Source organism: Monodelphis domestica, chromosome 1 (genome assembly GCF_027887165.1).
Source record: "Monodelphis domestica isolate mMonDom1 chromosome 1, mMonDom1.pri, whole genome shotgun sequence".
Classification (NCBI taxonomy): Eukaryota; Metazoa; Chordata; class Mammalia; order Didelphimorphia; family Didelphidae; genus Monodelphis; species Monodelphis domestica.
Genome location: NC_077227.1, coordinates 122,511,846 through 122,521,685, shown reverse-complemented (window position 1 = coordinate 122,521,685; position 9,840 = coordinate 122,511,846).

Sequence of the window (9,840 nt, the reverse complement as noted above, 5' to 3'; positions counted from 1 at the left end):
TTTTTGTGGTGGCAAAAAACTGGAAACTGAAGGGGTGTCCCTTGATTGGGGAATGGCTGAACCAATTGTGGTATATGATGGTGATAGAATCTATTGTGCTATAATTAATGATGAACTGCTTGATTTCTATATGGACTGAAAAGACCTCCATGAACTGATATGGAGTGAAATGAGCAGAACCAGGAGAACATTGTACACAGAAACTGAAATGTTGTGGGATGGTCAAATGTAATAGATTCTGCTACTAATAGCAATGCAACGATCAAGAATAATCCCATGGGCCTTTTGAAAAAGAATGCTATCCACATCCAGAGAAAGAACTATGAAAGTAGAAACACAGAAGAAAACCCTTTTTATCCTTTGGTTATATGGGTATATGATTTGGGGTTGTGGTTTTTAAAATATTACTCTATTACAAATATGAATAAAATGAGAATAGATTTTGAGCAAGTAAGACATGTATAACCCAGTGGAATTGCTTGTCAGCTCTGGGGAGTAGGGAGGAAATAGGAGAGGGAGAGAACAAGAATCATGTAACCATGGAAAAATATTCTTAAAAATTAATAAAATAATGTGAAAAAATTAATTAAAAATTATATGGACAGGTAGTTAGGTGGTATAGTAGATAGAGGCTGGGTCTCTGGCTTCAGAGACTTGCTAGCTGTGTGACTCTGAATCAAGTCACTTGGCCCCTATTTACCTGAGTTCTTCCTCTATAAAATGGAATACACTGGAGAAGAGAATGGCAAATCACTCCAGTATGTTTTCCAAGAAAACCCCCTGATAAGTCTATGGGGTCATGATGAGTCAGACATGACTAAACAACAACAACATCAACAAAGCAGTGATTGGATAGAAGGGAGATAGATACATAAAATCTTATTATACAAGTAGAATGGAAAGTATTTACCATTTGTTGAGTATGAAAGATGGAAAGGAAAAAAGATGAAACTAGGTCTAGTGATACCTTTTCCTTTGTGACTAGAAGGAAAAAAGAAAGAATAATTGATGCTGCTGAGGTCTGAAGGCTGAAGAAAGAGAACTGAAGGAACTTCCTTTTAACAGCCTGAATCTTCTTGGGACAGTGGGAGAATAAATCATCTCTCTTTATGAAAAGTTGGGCTATACTTGGAGGACAGAGGAAAGTAGCAGTTGCTGTTTGAAATGAGATAGTCAGTCCATAACAGTAAAGTCAAATTACTGAATGTCAGTGGGGGCCCAGCTATGGCCATCATTGTAATGAGTGGTAGCATCTGCTCAGTTTTGGAACTTTTTCCAGTGACTTGCAGCAGCCTAAGAACAAAAGCAGAGAAACTGACTGGTGGATATTACCAAAGGATGAGAATTAATTAGAATTAATAGAAGATTGAAGGGACAGATGTGTCAAGAACCTCTTATGGTAACTAATGATACATTTAAGTACAGAACTATGGAGGCAACTGAAGGCAGAAGGGAGGATATGGACTAAGAGAATCTTATAAGAGATCTCAGGGACTATCTAGTCCAATCTATATCTGAACAAGAATCCTCCTCTATGTCACCCTAGCCAGCAGTTATCCAGGCTTTGCTGGAAGACCTCTAGTGCCTGGGGAGCTCCAATGTGTTCAATTATCTCATATTGATGATTCTCAGGGCTACCTATCTAGCCCTAACTTCTCACCTAACCTCATTTCACATATCCAGCTTCCTATTGAACATCTCAAACTGGATTTCCTGTAGACATTTTTAATTCAACAAGTCCAAATCTTAACTCATCATGTTTTCCTCCAAATTCTCCCCAAGTCACATAGTGAGTAAGGGTATGATGCAGGACTCAAACCTAGGAATTTCTAACTTCACATCCAGTATTCTATCCACTTCTCTATGCTGTCTCCCTGAGAAATGTTTACCTAGCATGGAGGGAGAAGAATGGTCTAGAAGCAAGAGTGAGAAGAAAGAGCATGTCAACTCTTCTTTCTGGGTCTGTGAGTCAAGGGGAGTGGGAGCAGAAGGAATCTCCAATGGCTGCATGGGATGATATCTTCAGGGGAAAATCTGGGCATCAGTTAAATCAAGGAAATGAAAGAATGTTGGTTGACAAGTCCAAGGATACAAGGTAATCTGTTTATGACCCAGCAAGAATTCCAAAATTAATGTTGTAGTGAAGTGGGCGAATGAATAAGCCAGGTTCTCATGGAGATGGAGAAGAGTAGGACTGATCTGATAGGAATAGGGTTTCTTGGAGGAGGTAATGATGGGGAGGCATCTCTGGGGAAAGATTTGACAAAACAAAGGGAGAAGAGGGATATTGATTCAGTTAATTGAACAGGAAGGTAGCCTGAAAGATCAATTAAAGGCTGATAGAACCCATCTGCCTACAGAAACTGGCCTTAACAGAAAGGGCGTAGGAAAAAGGCATAATTGAAGAAGTTCTGATCATGGAATACAAGTGAACACACAATTAGATGTCTGTTATGTAGTTTCAGAATGTACAGTTTCTACTTGCAGCTGAGAATTGCATCTGGAGACCATGAAGAAAAGATATGGACTTCTCAAAAGATCAGAGTTAAAGGGAAAGAAACTAAAAATCTTAAGATTCTGAGCTTTATGTCAAATGGATTCTACAACTGAACTGAATGCTGGTATATACCATAGCTAGTACTACCCCGCTCCACCTCCAAATTCTCCAAATAAAGTGCATAATTGAACATGTATTTTACTAAAGCATCAAATTGAGGAAGAGGTCCAGGAAAGGAGTGGTCTAAAATCATTGTAGCTGTTTAAAAAAAAGAATCAGTTTCAGTTTCTTTTGGTGACAGTAAGAGACTTGACCAGTATGGAGTTTGGAGTAACCAGAGTGGACCAGTGTGGAGATCCAGTACCCAGGCACTTCTTTTTGTAGTGGCAAGGACAGAAGTAGGAACAAGAACAGGATGTGGGAAGGTGGGGAAGGGAAAGAAGCAGCAAGTATATGAGCAATTCTTTCTTTTTTGTGTTTAGGCAACTCGTGTCTAAGGCACATCATGAATTGTCAGAAAAAAATCAGTGAAGGACAATTACCATTTCTGATGGCTCTGTCAAGTATCAATTTCCATCCTCCTAATAAATCTGAGACCAACGTTCTAAATGGAATTGTTACTAAACAGAATTACATCAGCTTCCTGTTCCAATTCATTTGGCATCCATTAATACTCATTCATCAATCAAACATGGCTCCAATGGGGATGATAATCTTGCATTTTCATTATTCTTATATTTACTGCTATGTTTTTCTAGGAGCTGAAGATTAATGGCCAGAAAAGTTTTATTCTGTTTCCTACAATATGCCTAAAGCAAAATCATTGGAAGCTAGTAGTTCATTCTAACAGTAAAGACATCTAGACATTGAGTTGGTGGATGTTCTAAAAGTAGAATGAATTTGGGAAGCATAGGAATCCTCAGGGATTTTTTCTCCATCTTCATTCTGTGTTAACTTTAAAGCATTTAACAGTATTGGTCATCCTCCTCCTGCTTTTTCATATTGTCTCCGCCTATCTTTCCTTAGGTCCTTATGCACCCTTACATAGCAGAGACTATCCTTCCTCCCATTTCTCACCTCCAACATACTTAGATTGCTTATTTCAGGCAGTCATGTGGAACCTAGGGAACCTGCTATTGGCTACATGTGACTCATTGCTGAGGGCTTACCCTGTGAGATGACAGAGAATTTATTTATTGGCTATGGAACCAGAAAAGTTGACTGAGTGGATATATGAAAGATAGAAGCTCCTATACCTTTCTGGCTATGGGTCACACAGAATTATTTGGAGCTACAACCTAAAAGTCAGGTAGGGATAGTATAGCTCATTCATTCTCCCCACTCTCTCCCTTTAGCAACTGTGTACACATGGCGACTAACACACGTAGCCTTCCTAGGGAAGTCTGAATCTGGGAATGGGCTGCCTATTTTTGTGTTTATTCTTTCCTGATCTTTCCTTAGATGAATAAGTATCCAGAGATGGATATCTCTGGATATAGGAGTGACCTTATGAGTTCAAAAGATACTGAATACTTGGGTCCTATTAGGTTCAAGTTGGCAGAGGATGCTTTGGAAAGGATGGTCACTGACAAGAAAATTTGGTTAAGTTTGACCAAGTTACCAGCAGAAATTTACCAGGGGTCATCTAGGCATAAAATGCCAAGGTTAAATGTAAAATGGCTCATCTGTAGCAGTATTGATTTTTTGGTCTCCTGTAAGATTTGAACACTAGACTCCCTGAAGATTATAGTGATACTTTTAAGGTAAATTATAGAGTCCTGTTCTGTTAATGAATGCTCAAGAGGGTCTAGATTTTTTTTTTTATGTTTAACTTTTCTTATGTGTGTAGGAATAAATAACCTGTTCCATACTTGAGTTGTATTGTATACTGAGTACTTGTTTATACATCCTTTTTTTCAAGATACCCTAAACTGAGCCTTAAGTAAAATCATCCTTTGGTGTACCAGAGTGGAGAATTTAGCATGCCAAAGAGTTTGAAAAAAGGATCCCCATCTCATTAGAAGCAAGTTCCCTCAGGATTGAACCCAATCAAATTATGTACATAGGAACAGAACAGGGAATAGGCATCTAGCCCCTATGGTGCCCTAGCAGCAGTTCCTCAAGCAAGACATATTTGGGTAGCTCCTTTCAAAGCACTTTCTAATTAAATCTTTCATTTAATAATAATGGCTGATATTTATATGAAGCATTAAGATCTTCAAAGTATGTTACATTTATTATCTCATCTGATTCTAACTTTTCAATAATGTGCTGCACAGAACTAAACTCAATGCTTCAGATGTGGTCTGTCCAGGGAAGGTTAGAGTGGGAGTATCACTTCTTGTCTTATGAACACTTTATTTCTATTATCGCAACCTAAGATTGAATTAACTTTTTTGATTCCTGTAGCATACTATTGGTTCAAATGTTCCACTTCCATGTTCATTAACTCTGAAATTCCCTTATCTGACCACAGTTTATTGTAATTCCACCTCTCTTTCTTGCTTGCCACTCCAAACCCTGTTCTTTGTCCACATAGTGACCCAATCCCTTGACTTCTCACTGTTCTGTTGGGCCATCATCCCTGAATTAGCTACACTCTCTTCCTTTCCCCAACACTTGGGTGAACCTACTCAACTTCATACTGTCCTCTTCTCTTGAGTTCATTGCATCTATATCCTATTGCCAGTTTTCCCCTGTGTAACAAGCAAAAGATGAAATGATTGAGGAAACAAAGGTCTGGTTTAAGTATATCAATTTATAAAGCAATGCATGCCAATTGCCTAACAAATCAGGACCAAGCCCCTTTCTCAGCTTAGGGCTGGTCCTCAATACAAAGAGAGACAGACTTTTATACATTAAAAACAAATAGGACCAATTAATTAAAAGGAAACAATACAATATTAGGTAATCTGATTTTAATTGGATGAAAGATTAGACTTTCCAAGTTGGGAGGGGAAGAATGAACAGGTGCAATTCCCTGAATTCAGAAAAAGATATATCCCACTCCTTCTGAAATATCTGTAAACAACCAAAGGAACATGGAAACAATAAACAATTGATCAACATGGGGGCAGATTTCAGATAAGACATATGGGCTACTTGACATGTACAATAATAAAAAAAAAAAACTACTCCTTCCATCAGTCTTTGGATCTGACTGGATTTCTGGTCATCATAACATAGGCCCTTGGTTAAGGGTCTCTAAACAGCAGGTAGCACCTCTAAATAGGTGGTCCAGCTTCCCAGTCACACAGGGCTAAGTTCAAACAAAAGCAAAAGATTTTTCACAATCCCCATAATTGAATAAACTTTTCTTACAAGACAGAATTTGCAGTAGGCTCATAATTGAATAGAAAGGGAATTCATCTAACTCTGGAACTGAGTTATAAGATGGAGTTAGTGTGGTTCACTCAATTCCTACAAAGAACCACTCTTGGTCCTAATCCCCTCAGTTCTCTCACATCTGCCAAATATCAGTCTTGGATCACGCTTACCATTTGCTGCCTCCATGCCTTCATACCAGATGCTGAATGAAACTGTAGAAAATGACTAAACTTTGCATCAGTTGAAGTGGGTCATCATTGCTGCCAGGCAATCCTTTTAACATCTCACTAATTACCTCACTATTCTCACCACAGTGGTTATTGCAAAACTTTTCATCCCTTCTTAAACCTCCCATGGCTCTCTATACCCCATTCTCTCACTCTTTGCAACATATCATAATTTCCTGAAAAACTGAAACCATTTGCAGACAGCTCCCTTTTCTCTCTTCTTCCTCCTCATCTCACTCCACCCAAGAGCCCTCTGTCCCCATCTCCTTTTTTTTTACATGAAGAGGTGGCCTTTCTTCTTGCTCAGGCAAATTTCCTTCAATGCAGAAATGATCCCATTTCATTCTGTTATTTATGTCCAGCAAATTGCAACCTCTATCATCTCCATTCTCATTTATCTTCAGTCTCTCCCTATTGGCTTATTCCTTATTGTCTATATACATGCCTATATCTACTCCATCTTTTAAAAAATAATCTTCATTTGATCTAACCAGACTTGCTGGAGATCATCCCATATGTCCCTCACTTTTATGCTTAAACTCCTTGAGGTCATCCCTAGGTGTCTCTACTTCTTTTCTTCTCATTTTCCTCTCTCTACCACCTTGTCTAGCTCTTTGAAATTCCTCTCTCTGGAGTTAGTAACAATCTCTCCTAATTGCTAATTCTAATGACCTTTTCTCATTTCTTGTACTCTTTGGCCTCTTCTTAAAAAATTTTTTTGAGTGGGGAGCATATGTATAGTAATTATATAATTGGGCCAAGGTAACTTTCTGGGTCAAATTTTGGTAACTGGGGCATAAGTCCAAATGGCTTTCCAGAATAACTCAACCAATTCACAGTTCCACCATTAGTACACGTGTTTTTACCACAGCCCCTCCAACATTTATCATTTTCCTTTTTTAACTTTGTAAGTCTGACAGGTGTACAGTGCTATCTCAAAGCTGCTTTAATTTGCATTTCTGTAAGTGTTAGTGACTTAGGGCATTTTGAACACTGAATAACTAAATTAATTTAGATCTTATTATATTAGCTTAGCCTACCCATGAGCAAATAGCGTTTTTGCAGATATTTAATTATTATCTTTAATTCCCAAAACAGTGACCATATCAACCCCTTACTCAATAAACTCTGGTGGCTCCATCACTTCCAGGAGCAAATATAAAATCCTTCAATTGGCTTTCAAAGCCCTTCCTAACCTGCCTCTCCCTCCTTTCCAGTCTTCCTATACCATATAGTCCCTATATAGTCTGTGATTTAATCACACTAGTCTTGTTATTCCTGAAAAAGACACACCAATCTCTCAATGCTGGACACTTTCATTGGCTGTCTCCCATGCCTGAAATGTTCTCCTTACTCATCTATGCCTCCTGATTTCCCCAGCTTCCTTCAAATCCCTCCTTTTCTAAAGAAGCATTTCCCAGTCCCTCTTAATATTGTCTTCTTCCTTCTGATGATTATTTCTAATTTATCCTAATTATTTATATAGCCTGTTTGTCTATAGTTATTTTTCATGTTGTCTCCCCCATTAGATGGTAAGTCCTTAGAGAGCAGGAACTGTATTTTACCTTCCTTTATTTCTTCTGCATTTACTCCTGTGCCTGGCACACAGTAGGCATTCAATAAATGATTAGGAATGACTGCCTGGATGACTATAGAGTCATTTAGCCCCTGGGTGAATTTTAGTAGACATATTTCTATGATATTTTATAGCTTTATAGGTATTTTGAATAGAATTTCTAGATCTTCTTGCTGGTTTTATTGATTATACATAGGAATGCCAGTGATTTATGTGGATTTATTTCATGTGTTGCAACTTTACAAATGGTATAATTTTAATTAAATTTTAGCTAATTCTCTAGGATTCTCATCATATTGTCTGCTAATGGTGATGATTTTGTTTCCTCTTTGCCTATTCATATACCTTCAATTTATTTTTCTTGCCTTATTTCTATAACTAGCAGATCTAGCATGAGGTTAAATAGTAGTTGTGATAATGGTCACCCTTGCTTTACCTAGATCTTATTGGAAAGGCCTCTAAATTTTTCCATTACTTTTAATGCTTATTCTTAGGTATTATTTACTATATTATGAAAAAGATTCATTTATTACAACTTAAAGAGTTTTTTAAAAAGGAAATAAGTATTGGATTTTATCAAAAACCCTTTCAATTTTTATTGATGTAATAATATGGGTTTTATTATTTATATTATTAGTTTATCCATGATCTTTCTTACTTTGAATTAACCCTCCATTCCTAATGTAAACTGAACCTGATCTTAGTGTATAATCTCTCTAAGTTGTTACCATAGCCTGCTTGTTAATATTTTACTTAGAAATTTTGAAGTAATGTTCATTATTGGTTTGGAATTTTCTTTATTTTGTCTCTCCATGCTGTAAGTATTAAGGCCCCTTCTGTATGGTAGAAAGACTGGAAAAGTGCTTTATTTTCTTGTTATTGCAAATATTTTGTGTAGTATTCATTAATAATTTTTTAAATATTTGATAGACTCACTTATAAATCCATCTGACCTCAAAGTTTTTTCTTTAGGAGGTTCTTTATGGCTTGTTCAATTCCTTTTTTTTTTGTCCTTCTGATATCAGATTAGTTAAAGTTTATTTTTTTTGTTAATCTAAGTATTTTATATTTTGTAAGTATTTATTTTTTACCTCTAACGTATTAGTTTTGTTAGTGTATAATTGGGCAAAATGATTTTGATAATTTCCCTGTTTTCTTTATTTGTCTTCTGTTCTTTTTCATTTTGGATGTAAACAGATTGATTTTCTTCTCTTTAAAAAAAATAAAATTAGATAACTGTTTATCTATTTGATTCTTTTTTTAAACCATATCTTAAACCATAGTGTTAGTTGAGTTCAATGATCAATTACAATAAAGAAAGAAACATGTCTTCATAATATAAAAGCTTCTAAATTTCCCTTACATAAAATTCAAAATTATGTGCAGTTTCTACCTTGATCTTCATTTAGAATACTTCTTGACTCCTTGAGATCAGGCAGGCTTAATCAGCCAAGCTGACAAGGAGTTCCGTCTGCCCACTCCTGCACAAGGTCACAATTGATTTTTAATGCACTTTAGTTTTGAAAAACTGCCCATTCCCTTGGCAGCGGATGTGAAGAGTCAAAAATAATGTGCTGAGTGACCTCAGAAGCAGTACAGCAGTTGACTTTCAGAGCTATAGAATTGTGAATAAACATTAAACAAATTTTAATTGCAAACGGTGATTTAAAACATCTTTATTCAAAAGATGCTTCCAACAGGAAATTGTCATGTATCAGACATTATGTTTGCTTTTAGCCTGCTCTGCTGGTCAAGGCTAGGGAGCAGTTTGACCCCAATCACTTTCCAATGACTACATTTCAAGTTTTGGTTGCAAGATTTCCTCAACCCAACTTCTCCACTCTCATCCAACTTCTCTCTCTGTTGTCTCATCTAAAAGTATCATACTCCTGCCCACATATATGTCTTTGTTCACATTATAAATGACTTTTTTACTCTTCCTTTTACTCAATCCTAATCTTATGCTTTCAGAAATTAAACTAAGAATCTTTCAGCTCAAAAAAAAAGAGGAAGAAGAAAAATCATTGAGGGATAATAGGGGAAAGAACTACAACAAAGAGAATCATTCCATTACAAATATAATCAAAGATGGAGAAACCTAGCTCCTAGGGCTCAAGTTCTTCATGTGGGGTTCAAACAAAAACTCAAAGGGTAAGGTGGGTGGGTAGATTTCAGGAGGTCTCTGAATTTGGAAGAGGAAAAAAATGACATCC